Source organism: Molossus molossus, unplaced genomic scaffold, assembly GCF_014108415.1.
Source record: "Molossus molossus isolate mMolMol1 unplaced genomic scaffold, mMolMol1.p scaffold_m16_p_22, whole genome shotgun sequence".
Lineage (NCBI taxonomy): Eukaryota > Metazoa > Chordata > Mammalia > Chiroptera > Molossidae > Molossus > Molossus molossus.
This window is the reverse complement of record NW_023425358.1, coordinates 15,083,378-15,098,199: the sequence shown is the minus strand read 5'-3', so window position 1 is coordinate 15,098,199 and position 14,822 is coordinate 15,083,378. Positions and strand designations below refer to the sequence as shown.

General features: G+C 47.4%; 1 protein-coding gene across 1 annotated transcript in view; it reads right to left on the bottom strand.

Moving 5' to 3' along the window:
* ARVCF (ARVCF delta catenin family member) overlaps positions 1-14,411 on the bottom strand; it is a 46,608-nt gene extending 32,197 nt beyond the window's left edge. The window contains exon 1 of the mRNA XM_036276591.1: positions 14,391-14,411. The gene's annotated coding sequence lies outside the window, so the exon portion shown is untranslated. The remainder of the gene's footprint in view (positions 1-14,390) is intronic.
* Between the last annotated feature and the right edge of the window lie 411 nt (positions 14,412-14,822).

Here is a 14,822-nt window from a genome sequence, read left to right as displayed (position 1 = left end):
TAGGGAACAAGGGCTGCTGAGAGGTCAAACTGTGTTTTCCAGCAATACAGAGTGGTGCGAAAGTAGGGTTAAAATTGTTCATATGGAAACTAATACGATAATTAATAAATAATAAATTCCATGTCTCCTGTATTCACAACTGTAAACCTACTTTTGCCCCACACTGTAATACTGATGTTCTTAGTGCCTTAAGATGGCTTCAGTTGTCTGTAGCTGTCCTCTGCCAGCCATCCCTGGGGAGTATTTTTACTGTCTCAGGAAATCTGTGGATCTGTGGACTGATGACAAGGGAGTAGGTGTGAATCCAGGAAACATAAAACAAAGCCCAACCAATCCAAACAACCAAACACACACACATAAATATATGAGGTGATGGATGTGGATGTGTTAACTAGATGGGGACAAACGCTTCCACAATGTATATCAACTATCACTACGTATACTTTAAATATCTTACAGTTTTGTCAGTTATATTCAATAAAACTGAAAAAGAAGAAGAAAAATAAAGAATATTTTTAGCTACATTATATAAATTCAATTGGTTAAAAATAAACTTAAAAAATGTAAACAACCCCACACTCACTTGTGTCTAGTATGCCTTTTTCTTGTGTAATATTGTATTCCTTTTTTTCCCTGTACACTGTTCTTTTCCTTTTTTTAATGTTTTTATTGATTTTTAGAGAGAGAGAGAAACATAGATCGGCTGCCTCCTGCACATCCCCTACTGGGGATGGAGACTGCAACCTGGGCATGTGCCCTGACTGCGAATCAAACCAGTGACCTTTTGATGCATGGGTCAATGCTCAACCACGGAGCCACACTGGCCGGGCTGTATACTGTTCTTAAATGAAAAGATTATAAGAGAATACTACGAACAATTATATACCAACAAATTCGATAACCTAGATGAAATGGATAAATTTCTAAAAACATAGAATCTACCAAAACTGATCCATGAAGAAACAGAAAATTGAGTAAGTAGACAGACCTTCTGTTAGGAGACTGAATCAGTAATCAAAGTCTCCCAACAAAGAAAGAAAAGACAGGCCCAGCTACTTTACTGGTGAATTCTACCAATCGTTCAAAGAAGAATTAACCTCAATCTTCCTCAAACTGTTCCCAAAGATTGAAGAGAAGGGAATACTTTCTAACTCATTCTATGAGGCCAACCAACATTACCCTGATATCAAAGCCATAATAGAAAAATATGGACCAATATTCCTCATGAACACTGATGCAAAAATCCTCAACAAAACAGTAGCTAACTGATGCCCTGGCCAGTTTGGCTCAGCGGTTGAGCGTCCACCTGCAGACCAGAGAGTCCCGGGTTCAGTTCCCGCTAGGGGCATGTACCATAATAAATAAATTAATTAATTAAAATAAAATAAAATTCCCCAATAAAAAACAAATGAAAAAACAAAACAAAACATTAGCTAACTGAACTCAGCAGCATATTAAAAATATTGTACACCATGACCAAGTGGGATTAATTCTTAAATGCCAGGATGCCTCAACATATGGTAATCAATCAACATAATGAGTCACATTAACAGAATGATGAAAAAAATGATCATTTCAATTAATGTATAGAAGCATTTGACAAAATTCAACACTCTTTCATGATAAAAGAAAAAAACTACGTAAAACAAACTAGCAATAGAAGGGAACCATTTCAACATAATAAAGATCATATATGGGAAGCTACACAATACTACATATCATACTATACATACACCACAGCTAACACCATACTCAGTAGTGAACAACTCAAAGCTTTTGTCTAGAAATAGGCATGGATTTCCACTTTTGCCACTTCCATTCAACATAGTACTAGAGCAATTAGGCAAAAAAAAAAAAAAAAGTAAATAAAAGGTATCTAAATTGGAAAGGGAAAATAAAATGATTTCTGTTTGTAGACAACATGATCTTATATAAAGAAAATCCTAAAGATTCTGTAAAACCCTTGGAACTAATAAATGAGCTCAGTAAAGTTGCAGGGCACAAAAATCCATGAACAGAAATCAGTTATATTAACAATGAACAATCCAGAGGGTTGGGTGGAGCGGGGCAAAAAGGAAGAAAATGGAAGACATCTGTAATACTGTCAACAATAAAGTAAAATTTAAAAAACGAACAATCCAAAAAGGAAATCAAAAAACTTATTTCATTTATAATAGCATCAAATTTCATTTATTTCATATATAATAGCGTCATTTGTAATTTGTTCATTTATAAAAGAACAGAATAGAAATTTAACTAAAAAGAAGAAAGACTGGTACAGTGAAAACTGTAAAACATCGCTGAAAAAAATTAAAGAAGATCTAAATAAATGGAAAGACATCCCATTTTTATGAATTGGAAGACTTGATATTGTCGAGATAGCAATACTACCCAAAGCAATCTACAAATTTAATGTAATCCCTATCAAAATTTCAATGGCATTTTTAAGAAAATAGAAAAATTCCTCCTAAAATTCACATGGAACCTCAATGGATCTTGAATAGCCGAAACAATTTTATAAAGAAGAACAAAGTTGGAGGTCATACACATCCTGATTTCAAAACTTACTGTAAGGCCACAGTAATTAGAACAGTGTGGTCATATCATCAAGACAGATATATACACCAATGGAATAGAATAGAAATAAACCTTCACATACATGGCCAATTGATTTTTTACAAGGTGTCAAAACCATTCAATGGGGGAAAAGAACAGTATTTTTAACAAATGATGATGGAAAAACTGGACATCCACATGCAAAAGAATGAAGTTAGACCCTTACCTTAGACCATATATAAAAACTAACTCAAAATGCATCAAAGATCTAAATATAAGACCAAAAACTATAAAGCTCTTAGAAGAAAGCCTAAAGAAAAAACTTTGTGATGTTGGGTTTGACAATAAGTTCTTGGATATAACAGCAAAAGTATAAGCAATGAAAGTAAAAATAGAAAAACTAAACTACACCAAAACTTTAAACTTCTCTTATTAAAGGACATGATCAAGCCCTGGCCGGTTTGGTTCAGCGGTTAGAGCGTCGGCCTGCGGTCCTGAGAGACCCGGGTTCCGTTCCCGCTAAGGGCGCATACCTCGGTTGCAGTTTGTCCCCGGCCCTGGTCGGTTGTGCGGGTGGCAGCCACTCGATGTGTTCCTTTCACATCGATGTTTCTCTCTCTCTCTCTGTTCCTCTCTCTCCCTCCCACTCTACCTGAACAAAAAATGGAAAAGTGTCCTCGGGTGAGGATAAAAAATAAAAATAAAAATAAATAAAAAATAAAGGACATGATCAACATAGAGAAAAAACAACACAGAGAAAAGGAATGGGAGAAAATATTTGCAAATCATATATCTGATATGGAGTTAATATATACAAAATATATAATAGAATATATAAAGAATTCCCAGAACTTGACAAAAAGAAAACAAATAACCCAATTAAAAATGGGACCGGCTGGTGTGGCTCAGTGGTTGAGCATCAACCCATGCACCAAGAGGTTGCTGGTTCGATTCCGTCAGGACACATGCCCAGGTTGTGGGCCCAATCCCCAGTGGGGGGCATGTAGGAGGCAGCCAATCAGTGTTCTCTCTCATGGATGTTTCTATCTCTTTCTCCCTCTCACTTCCTCTTTCTCTAAAATCAATAAAGAGAAAAAATAATAATTCTCCAAGTTTAAAAAAAAAATGGGCAAAGAATGTGAACAGATATTTCCCCGAAGAAGATATAGAGATGGTCAACAAGTTTATGAAAAGATGCTCAACATCACTAATCATTAGTGAAATGCAAATCAAAAGCACAATAAAATGTCCCCTTACACCCATTAGTTGACTATTCTAAAAAACACAATATAGTAAGTGTTGAAGGATGTGGAGAAAATGCAATCCTGTTGGTGGGATGTCAAATGGCACAGCCGTTATTGAAATCATCATGGTGGCTCCTCAGAAAGTTAAAAATAGAATTACCATATCTCATAATTCCCACATTTCACCTCTGAATTTTTATCCAAAAGAACTAAAAGCAGGCCTTGAAGAGATATTTGCACATGAACGTTCATAGTAGTGTTATTCATAATAGCCAAAAGATGAAGCAATCCAAGTGTCTATTGTCAGATGGATGGATAAACAAAATGTGATACAGACTTATAATGGAGTATCATTCCATCCTTAAGAGGAAGGAAAATCTGACATACAACATGATGAATCTTGAGGACATTATGCTAAGTAAAATAAGCCAGATGTAAAAAAACAAATATTGTATTATTCCACTTATATAAGGCATCTAGAGTAGCCAAATTCATAGAAAGAGAAAGTAGAATAGTGGTTCCAGGGGCTGTTCTTTAATGAGTATGGAGTTTCAATTTCGCAAGATGAAAAGTTGCAGAAATGTGAATAATGCCATTGAACTGTATACTTACAATTAAGATGGTAAATTATTTATGTATTTTACAACAATTAAAAATAAGCATTTAGCCCTGGCCTGTTTGGCTCAGTAGTTGGAGCATCGGCCTGCGGACCAGAGTCCCGGGTTTGGTTCCCGGTAGGGGCACGTACTCCCCCCCCCCAAAAAAAAAGCATTTAAAAAGAGCTACCATGTAATATATTCTTTTTTTTTTAAATCCTCACCCAAGGACATTTTTCCATTTTTGTTCAGATAGAGTGGGAGGTGGGAGGGAGAGAGAGAGAGAAACATCCACATGAAAGGGACACATCGAGTGGCTGCCTTCTGCCCAACCCCAACCGGGGCTGGGGACAAACTGCAACCGAGGTACGTGCCCTTAGTGGGAACTGAACCCGGGTCTCTCTGGACCGGGGGCCGACACTCTTAACCGCTGAGCCAAACCGGCCAGGGCTGCAAAATACTCTTTTAAATAAAGAGTAAATCAGCGATAAAACTTTATCCTTGGATGGGTAGCTCAGTTGGTTAGAACATCATCCCAATAGGCCAAGATTGTGAGCTCAATCCCCAGTCAGGGCACATGCAAGAAACAACCAATGAAAGCATAAATAAGTGAAACAACAAATCTCTCTCTCTCTCTAAAAAAATCAATATTTTTAAAAAAAATATATAAAAATTTAAGTATAGAGAGCTATTTAGAAACAGTGAAAAAATACACTCACATATCATACATAAACATGTATGAATCGTAGAATGGTGGTTGCCAGAGGCTGAAGGGTAGGGGGAATGGAGAGATAGCGGTCAAAGTGTACGAACTGTCAGTTATAAGATGACTAAGTTCTGGGATCTAACATACAGCATGGTGTCTATAGTTAACGATACAGCAGGTCTTTGAACAACATCATTTTGTTCAATATCATTTCATTATAACATTGATGAGATGCCACAGGAACTTAACTCTTGTTTATATAAATTGGCCTGTGGTAAAATTGGTTTCATTATATGTCATTTTGCCACAGTTCCAAGAACCAATTAATGAGTTAAGTGAGGACTTACTGTACTTGAAAGGACTAGAAGTCCTAATTACAGCAATTAGGCAAAAAAAGAAGAAAATAAATAAATAAAAGTTATCTAAATTGGAATGGGAAAATAAAATTATTTCTGTTTGCAGACAACACGATCTTACATATAGAAAATCCTAAAAAGTTTGCAAAAACCTTGGAACTAATAAATGAGTTCAGTCAAGTGCAAGATTTTGCAAGAAACTGGAGAACTGTCAGGAGAAGGGCTGCCTTGGGGCTCCTGAGTGCTGAGAGCGCCTCTGTGTAGAACGGCACAGGCGGGTGAGTCAGAGACCTCAGCCAGGCAGAGCCTGCTGCTGCTGAAGGTGCGTGTGGCAAGGAGTGAGGCTGGTGGTATCATAGGGACCAGGTATGGCTTCTATACTGAAGGTGATGGGGGTACATCTCATAGCGGGTATTGAGGCAAGAGAACCAGGTCCAGCTCAGGAGCTACCCCTGCCCTGGCCAAAGCAGCTCCACCATCAGCTTCAGGGAGGGATGGCAGACACTCCTCCACTCCCACCCAGCTCCCTTCCTCTGCCCAAGGCCGCTGTCCTCAGACCCCATGTGTCTGGCCTGAGGTTCACTTCTCTTGCCCATCAGTTGGTGGGGGGTGGGGGGACTCTGACCTAAGAGAGCAAGACAGCTTGGGTCAGGGTAGGAGAGAATCACCTAGAGCAAGAAGACATGTCAACCTGCATGCTGGGCCCAGGGTTCCCCCAGGGTACCCAGCTACTGTGTCACAGGTCACAGGTGGCCTCCTTGGGGAATCTCATACCTCTACCCCCAGCAACACTAAACCTCTGGAAGTCTTGGTTCTGCAAAGACAAAAGTCTACAAGCATAAAGGCTTAATTAAAAATTGCTTGGCCGGTGTGGCTCAGTGGATTGAGCTTTGTCCCATGGACTGAGAGGTCCTGGTTCGATTCCCGGTCAGGGCACATGCCTGGGTTTTGGGCTGGATCCCCAGTAGGAGGTGTGCAGGAGGCAGCCAATCAATGTATTTCTCTCACACTGATGTTTCTATCTCTCTCTCCCGTCCTCTCTAAAATCAGTAAAAAAAAAAAAAAAAAAATATATATATATATATGTATGTATGTATGTATGTATATAAATTAACGAATGCCCCTGTTAACAAAGGTTTAGAAAATAATGTCTGGAATTCTCTCTTTTTAAATATGCTTTTATTGATTTTAGAGAGAGGAAGGGAGAGGGAGAGAGAGAGAGAGAAACTTGGATTGGCTGCCTCCTGCACGCCCCTTACTGAGGACAAAGCTCCCAACGCAGGCATGTGCCCTGTCTGGGAATTAAACTGGTGACCTCTTGGTGCATGGGACAACGCTTAAACAACTGAGCCACACCAGCCAGGCTGGAATTATTTCTTCCAATACAAATATTCTGATTAGTCTCACAAACAATAGATTTCTGCAGACAAACAAAGGCCAGAGAACTGTCACCAAGAAGATGGAAGAGGAAGATGTACTTGTCTGGGGCAGGCCTGGGAGCAGGCCCCCTGTACCACTCTGCTTGCTGGTAGGCCCAAGAGGCAAGGTGGTCTTGGTCTCACCCAAGTCCCTGGCCCCAGCTGGGCCTGGGGCTCTAATGGGGAGGGAGTGGGGAAGCCCCGGCTGAGAGAAGGTGGGCCTAGGTGGTGTCCTGGCCATGGCTCTGCTTCCTCTGGGGCCCTGGACAGGTCACCTGCCTTCCTGGGTAGCAATGAACCTGCCTCACTCCTATCCTGGGCAGGAGTATATGCCCATTGATTGGAGGGTGGCGGGGGTCCATGGCCTATCCGCTTCAAGGGTAGCAGCTCAGCATGTGGCCAGGCAGCTTAAGAGTACATAGTCTTGCCTGGCAAGTATGGCTCAGTGGTTGAGCATTGACCCATGCACCAAGAGGTCACCGGTTCGATTCCTGGTCAGGGCACATGCCCAGGTTGTGGGTGCAATCCCCGGTGGGGGGCATGCAGGAGGCAGTCAATCGATGTTCTTTCTCATCTCTCTCTCTCTCCCCCCCCCTCCCTTCCCCCCTCTCTCTAAAATCAATAAAAAGAGAAAGTATTTAAAAAAAAAAAAAAAGAGTACATGGTCTTCCTCGTCCTAGCTTCCATTCCTGGGCCTGGGCTGCCCTTGGCCACCTTCTGCCTCCCTCCCTCTGAACCTCTGTCTCTCCCTCCTAACCCCTACCCCTGCATCTCTGCTGTCCCCTGCTCCTCCCTGTCCCTCTTCCCTGTCCTCCCACATTCCCATACCCTCACATCTCCATACCCTCTGTCCCCCTGCATGCCTCTTCTCCCAGAAGCCTTGCCTCCCCCTTGCTTCCCTTTCCCAATTCCCCTCCCTTACCTATGCCCCCACTTTCTCCCACATCCTTGTCTCCTCAGCACCCTGCCCTCTCACATCCCTATTCTCCCTGTACCCTACACACCCAAGTTTCTGCCCCTTTCTCCCCTTATACCCCTGTATTCCCACCCTTGCTTCCCTCTTGCCCTGTCAGACTTTCTGGTCACAAGTTCCCCAAAATGGGCAGACTGGGAGGTCCATGGCATACTGCAAGGGGCACAGATGGCCCCCAGCAGAGCCTTGGAGCCTTCACTCCATCACAAGCCTGTGAATGGGGCAGAGTCGAGGGTGAATGTTAGATGTCTTGAGCCCTCTACCTCCAGCTGTGTGTAGAAGACTCACTCTTACTAGGAGAGCCATCTGTGAGCCCTCCCTGAGGGTCCCAGTGACTCATCTCAGAGGTGATCATCTGCAGGAGTGCTGGTACCACCAGGCCTCCAACTCCCAATGGAACCGGGCTGGGTGGGGGATGGAGGCTGAGGGGAAGGGTGCCCCAGTGCCTGCTGTGCAGTGACCACAGAGCTGGGGACCACGCTGGCCTCCTGATCACCCATATTCCTCAGCATAGCCCCAGGAGGGTGTCACCTCACACACACCTGCTGAGGCCCCTGGGCTGCCATGCCACAGAGAGGGAACAGGAGTGGGAGCAGTATGGCTCCCTGGACTGTCTGTCTTGGAGGGGGTCCGTCTCCTGTGCAGGTCCCTGGAGCGGGGTGGTCTCTGTCTTAAGACAGTGGGTCTACGTGTCTCTCAGAAGAAGGGCTGTCATGGGCCCCCCTCAGGCCACTCTCAGGCCTTGCTCTAGTCTGATCATCTCCACCATGGCTCTGCCCCCAGTACACACACACACACACACACACACACACACACACACAGTTGGCCCTGCCTGGACCTCAAGATCGAACCAAACCCAAGTTGTTTAAACACAGAAAGACAGCTTTGGGCACAGAATGTTTACTTCAGCAGCCCCGACGGTGGAGGGGAGCTGCAAACAGCCTGAGTGTCCACGGTGGAATGTGATTCCCGAGCTCCTAGCTGCAGCAGTCACTGCGCGAACCCCACGGACAAACGGGGGCAGGCTGCCGGGGAAGTGCAGGCTGGGGGCAATGGACAGGGGCCAGAGGGAGGAGTGGTAGGGCCAGCACAGTGAGGGGCACCCACTCTCTTGTGTTGGCAAAGCATTAACACGGAAGATGCTGGCGAGGGGAAGGGGTCCCGGCCCCAGCAGCTTAAACTTGCACAGGAGGAACCGCCTCCCGAGGAGCCTGGGAAGGACTGCCAGTGCCAGGATGTAGGGGTGACAGGCGTTCTTTCCCTTTCCTTTTCTGAGTCTTTCCTTATATCTTCTATAAACAAGCACACATTGGTTTATACTTTATGAAAAAGGCAAAACAGAAGCTCAGGTGCCACTGTCATTTGGTGTCTGAGGTTGGTCCTGTGGCCTCCTCTCCCTGGCTTTCAGTCCCTCAGGGGAGCCTGGTCTGGTGGGATTTAGGAGGCACCTCAGTGGCATCACTAAGGCCATGGCCTTGACCCAGGGCCTGGGGTGGCAGGAGGTGACAGAAGGTGACAAGAGGTGACAGGAGATGCTGATTTGGAAAGGGTGGGCCTTGCTGGGTCTAAGACCCCTCCAACAACTCTATCTCAGACTCTTCAGTGGCCCAGGCCTGTTCCCCATCTATATACTTCGTGTACCCCCCAAGGGCCTTGGGACCCAGATCCCACAGGCCAGGAAAGGCCATAGGGGTGCCTTTCCCTTTAGGGCACACAGCAAAAGCCCTACCCCCACCGAGAATAGCTTTGGCAGCGTCTTCACAGTCTCATTATCTCACAAAATGCAGAGAGCAGCAAGTACATTGAGACGAATGAATGGCCTAATTAGGTTTTCAGGAGAGTGAAATATTTTGAAAAGAAAAAGTTTAACTAAAGGCATATTTGAAATACCAAACTCATCAACTGCAAACATCAACCTGGCAAGATGCACATGGGGGTGGGGTGCCTCCGGCTTCCCCAACCGGGATACTGGACAGCCTTCCCTGTGGTGAGAGAAAAGGAGCTGGTGACTCCAGGTGCTCCAGCTGAAGGTCATCTTGGGACGGGGCACCCAGGGCCTGGGGGAATGGAGACCTCCTCTCAGCAGCCTGATGGTCCTGGGGGCTTCACAGGCAGCTCCCCGGAGGACAGGCCAAGAAAAAGCCTGGGAAACATCCAAAGCTGACTCTGGCCAGAGTGACAGTGAGAGGCCCCAGAGGAGGCCATAGGAGAAGAGTGGAGGGGCAGGGGATGCTCTGGGAGGAGACTGATGGGACTGGGGGGCCAGGGTACCCAGAGCAAAACAGCCACTGTAGGCTTGCAGAGACTGCCCAGGCCACCAGCCATGAATCACCCTGAGCAAGGAATGATGCAGCCAGAAGCTGGTGTGGCACCACACCATAACTGCAGTGATCAGCACGGAGCCCTTCATGTGGCGTATGGGACAAACAGAGCCAGAGTCTGAACCCAAGTCCTGCCGCGTAGGTGTTCTTCCTCCTGCCTTACCTGAGATGCATGCATTCTGGGGGTGGAAAAGGGCCGGGGGGCTGTGGTGCTGGCTACCGTTTCTCACATGGAGCCCACCTGGGGAATGATTCACAAGTCCAATCACAGAGACTCCTGGATACCTGGCTTAGAACAGCCCACAGGTAAGAGGGTAGCGGCCATCCTGAAGCAGGCGTTCCAGCCACGTGAGCAAGATCCTTGTGTGGCCGGCAGAGTAGCCAACCACCGCATGCCTGCCAGCCCGAGGCTGAGACACAAACAGGACACATGGGAGCCCCTGGCCTGTGGTGCCACCCACTGCAGTCATGAGGATGCCAAACCCATGACCCTTGAGGAAGAGGTCGATGTACTCCCCACAGCGTGACAAAGTCGCCTGGGCAAGACACCACATGTGAAAGCCCACAAACACTGTTATCAGGAGACCCATGCCCCTCCTTGCAGGTGGTTCTGGTGCTGTCCTTGGACATAGGTAGGATGTCTACACAGGGACCCGGTCACCTTTGGGGCTTCTGAGGGGGCCCCACCATGGCAGGAACCTGTTCTCAGTAATGAAGGGTGCTCAGAGGGGCTGCGAGCCCAAGACACAGGGAAACAGCAAGACGTGCACGGGCACCAACCCGTGCAGGGAGAACCAATGGGCTCCAGACAGCATGAGCCTAAGGTGAGTCCACAGAGGGAAGAGGCCTGACAGAGTGGACCCAACACGTCTCTACAGAGTAAACATGCAGAAGGAACAGACTTCTGAGAACAAAGGCTGATCACCGGAGGCCCTGACCTGATCTTCTTAACGATTCAGTGGGCACTGGCCAAGGGCACAAACCTGAGGACACAGTATGTAATATTTCCAATTTCTGGTGACAGAAAATATTAGGCGAGAAACAGTTCAGTGTGCGCCCCCTCCCAGGAGTACGCTTGCTCCTTTTCCTTCTCCCTCTTCTTCCCCATGGGCGTACATCTCCTAAACTCTAAGGGACCCCACACGACTTGCAACCAGGGGAGCAAGGGGCAGTGGCAGCTTGTCCCAGGCTACCCTCTGAACCTGTCTCCAAGGCCCCACTCCTCTGCCTCTCCAGTGAGCTGACAACAGCCCAGTCTAGGCTCTCCTGTTGCTTCTTCTATCCTAAGCCCTTCCTTGTTTCACTATCCCCAGTTTTAGTAAACATACTCTCAAAATAAAAAAAAATAAAAAAGAAATAGTTCAGATACAACTATATAAACAAAGTTAAATCCTCACCTCACATTTACATTAAAATAAATTCTAGATGAGTAAAATCTTGAGTGCAGACACTAAACTAGGAATACCTACAGGAAAAGATTGATGTACATTTTTCTGGCTATGCTAGGGAGGACAACGCATGAACAGTGGGATAAGTAAAAGAGGAAAAAAATCCAGCAGGTTTCACCACAAAATATGAAAACTTTCTGAATATGTAAACCCACAAACAAAAATTAAAAGGCTGAAAAAAACTTACAGCAGGCAGATGGACAAGGAAAGAATTCATCCTTTAATGCGTCAAGATTCATACCAGTGGTTAGAAAACACATCAAAATCCCAAGAAACCCTGGCTGGGGACCAACGGTCACAAAAGAGCAGCCTCGCTCAGCCACAAAGGCTGAGTTGAGGGCGGTTTCCTGGCGGAGGTACCGGTGCTGGCTTCACTGCGGTGAAGAGCACCCATGCTCCTCAGGGCCTCTCTTGCCTATGCATGGCATCACCATCACCCCACATACCAGCTTCCAGCTCCCCCTTCCTGGCACCCTACTACTCATCACCATCTTGCAGTTCCAGAGTTGGCCACTCCTTTTTCAAGTCTGTTGCTGTGTTCTCAGGCAGGCTAGGGGCTCCCCCAGGGCAGGGAGGTACCTAATGTGATCACAATGCCCAGTGTCCAACATGAAGCTCAGTGAGGAGGTGATAAATGGCTGAAGGTGAGTTCGGGGGACATGTGCACTTGTGATCAGTCCCCATCCCAACTTAGTTCCATGGGCCTCTCCCCATCCTCCTCCAATATGGGCAGGGCCTTACCACAGGGCCCAGCAAAGTAGGGAGCCCTCGGCCAGAGCCCAGCCTCTACTTCCGAGCCTTTGAAACAGTTCCAGCCCAAAGCAAAGATGACAAATACTACCACCCATCCCTCCAGTGCTTATGGCAGACATGAACAGTCAATTACCATGGCAGACAAAAATAGTCAATCACCAACTCAAGAAGGGCAGGACAGAGACAGGAGACAGGAGTCAGGGAGAGGCAGAGCTGCACAGAGAGGGCCAGAGAGAAACAGGGAGAAAACTAGGAGCAGGAAGACAGGGAAGGAGAGACAGAAACAAAACAATGCAAGTAAGGACAGTGATAATGGGCAAGAGTGGCAGGCAGCTTCCTGCAAGCCCAGTTATCAGACCAGTCATTCCGTGGCTGGTGGCCCTGCCAACCTGAGGCATGGTGGCCTACCAGGAGTTAAGGGGACTGGGGGCCAGCCACCTGCCACCCTCACTCCAAGATGCTATGTCACCTGTGCCACATGCAGTGACAGGTCCTGAGTGCTGGATGCAGCCTGAGCGTCTTCTTTTTTTTTTAAGATATGTTTTTATTGATTGTTTAAGAAGCGAGGAAGGGAGAGATAGAAACATCTATGTGAGAGAGAAACATTAATAGGCTGTTTCCTGCACGCCCCCCCACCAAGTAAGGATTGAGCCTACAACCCCAGGCATATACCCTGACCTGGAATAGACTGGGTGGGACCTATCAGTCCATGGGATGATGCTCAATCCACTGAGCCACAAGGGCCGGGCATGCCTGAGCTTCTTTAACCCAATCCAGAACCCCTGCATGACCCACCAGTCTGGCCACCAAGATGCTTGCTCAGACCTTAGTCATCCCACACAACCAAGTGACAGTGGATCCCCAGCTCCCACCAGCCCAGCTGGCAGCTTCCCACAACTGAGGTCCTGAGAAAAGACAAGAGTGGGGTGTCTCATGCCCATCCTCTGTCGTACTGGTTTCAGCATAGGACATTCAGGCATCTGGAGACCTAAGGGCTCCTGAGTCTGTGCCTTCTCGTCACCACATGAGCACTGGCTGGGCCAGGCCTTCTACACTGGGCACTCAGTGACGAGGATGATCCACAGAGCTGGGTTAGCTGAGCCTCCCACAGTGACAGCACCTAGTGGGGCAGGGGCAGACCACTGGGCTGGGGACTGGGAGCCTGTGCTGGATGGACAAGAGTGACGGGCATTCTAACAAGCCATCACCACTACAAACGCCACTACTACAGCAACCTCACAGACCGAGGTATCAGCATGGCACACCTTCGCATCATTCATAGGGTCCTTGGGGAAAGAGGGACCTCTCAGCCTCCTGCTACACTTCTGGGCACCACACCCTGTTCCACTGGAGCTGTGATTAACGAGGAACCCAACAACACAGATAATGCCCAAGGGTGTGGGCCAGCACAGGGCATGGGCTGTGAGCAGGACAGTTGGACTACTCAGTGACTTGTCGTCCAGGGCTTTGGCTCTACAACAACAGACCAGTGTGGCTGTGAGTGGCAGACCTTATGGCCAGCAGAACTGAAACATTAACTCTCTGGGCCTGACAAAGCCTGCTGCTTGGCCTTGGTGTCCTCCTGCTGGTACTCTGGCATGTGGGCCCATTGCCTGTCCCCAGCTGGTGGCTTTAGTCTCCCTGGGCAGCAGGGACTACCCTGAATTAAGAGCAGAGCTGGGCAGGCTGTGCCAATATCAGACACTGCTGTGGCAGATGTCCTTATCAAGGTGGGTGCAGAGCAGCCCTGCTAACATCCTGGTCAGTTGGCCCCACTGCAGGCTCATCCCTCAAGCCAGACATCCACACTCAGCCCATCAGTGAATCCAAGCAGGGGTGGCAGGAGGTCCCCATGCCCAGCACCGTCCAGCCCAGGATGCTGTGCCCACCCAGCAAGAGGCCGGAACACACACCACTCAGAGCTGGTTCAACTTCTGTTGACCACACTGATCCAGCCCACCAGGATACTCTGCTGTCCTGTGTGAGGAAATGTCCCTAGGCCCAGCCCAGGTCACCTACCTGTCTCAAGGGGAGATCAGCATGTCTCAATACCCATCCTGCTGACTCCAGCTCCTGCAGGGAAACCAGAGGGCACCTTGTGAGGCCCACCTGCCAAGCTGTCTCTTCTGGATGTGGCCAGACACTGTGGCTAGGCAACTGTCATCCCCGACCCAAAGGTCGTCCCATGGTGCTTTTGACATGCGCAGTTGTGGGCACTCTTGTCCCAACTCAACCGGGACCATCACATCAGCAGTTTGTATTGGAATACCATAGTCCCTTGTGTTTCTAATCCTGATGATGATCCTTCAAAAGTGTGACTGTTGCCCTGGCCGGTTTGGCTCAGCGGTTAGAGCGTCGGCCTGCGGTCCTGAGAGACCCGGGTTCGGTTCCTGCTAAGGGCACATACCTCGGTTGCAGTTTGTCCCCGGCCCTGGTTGGTCGTGCGGGTGG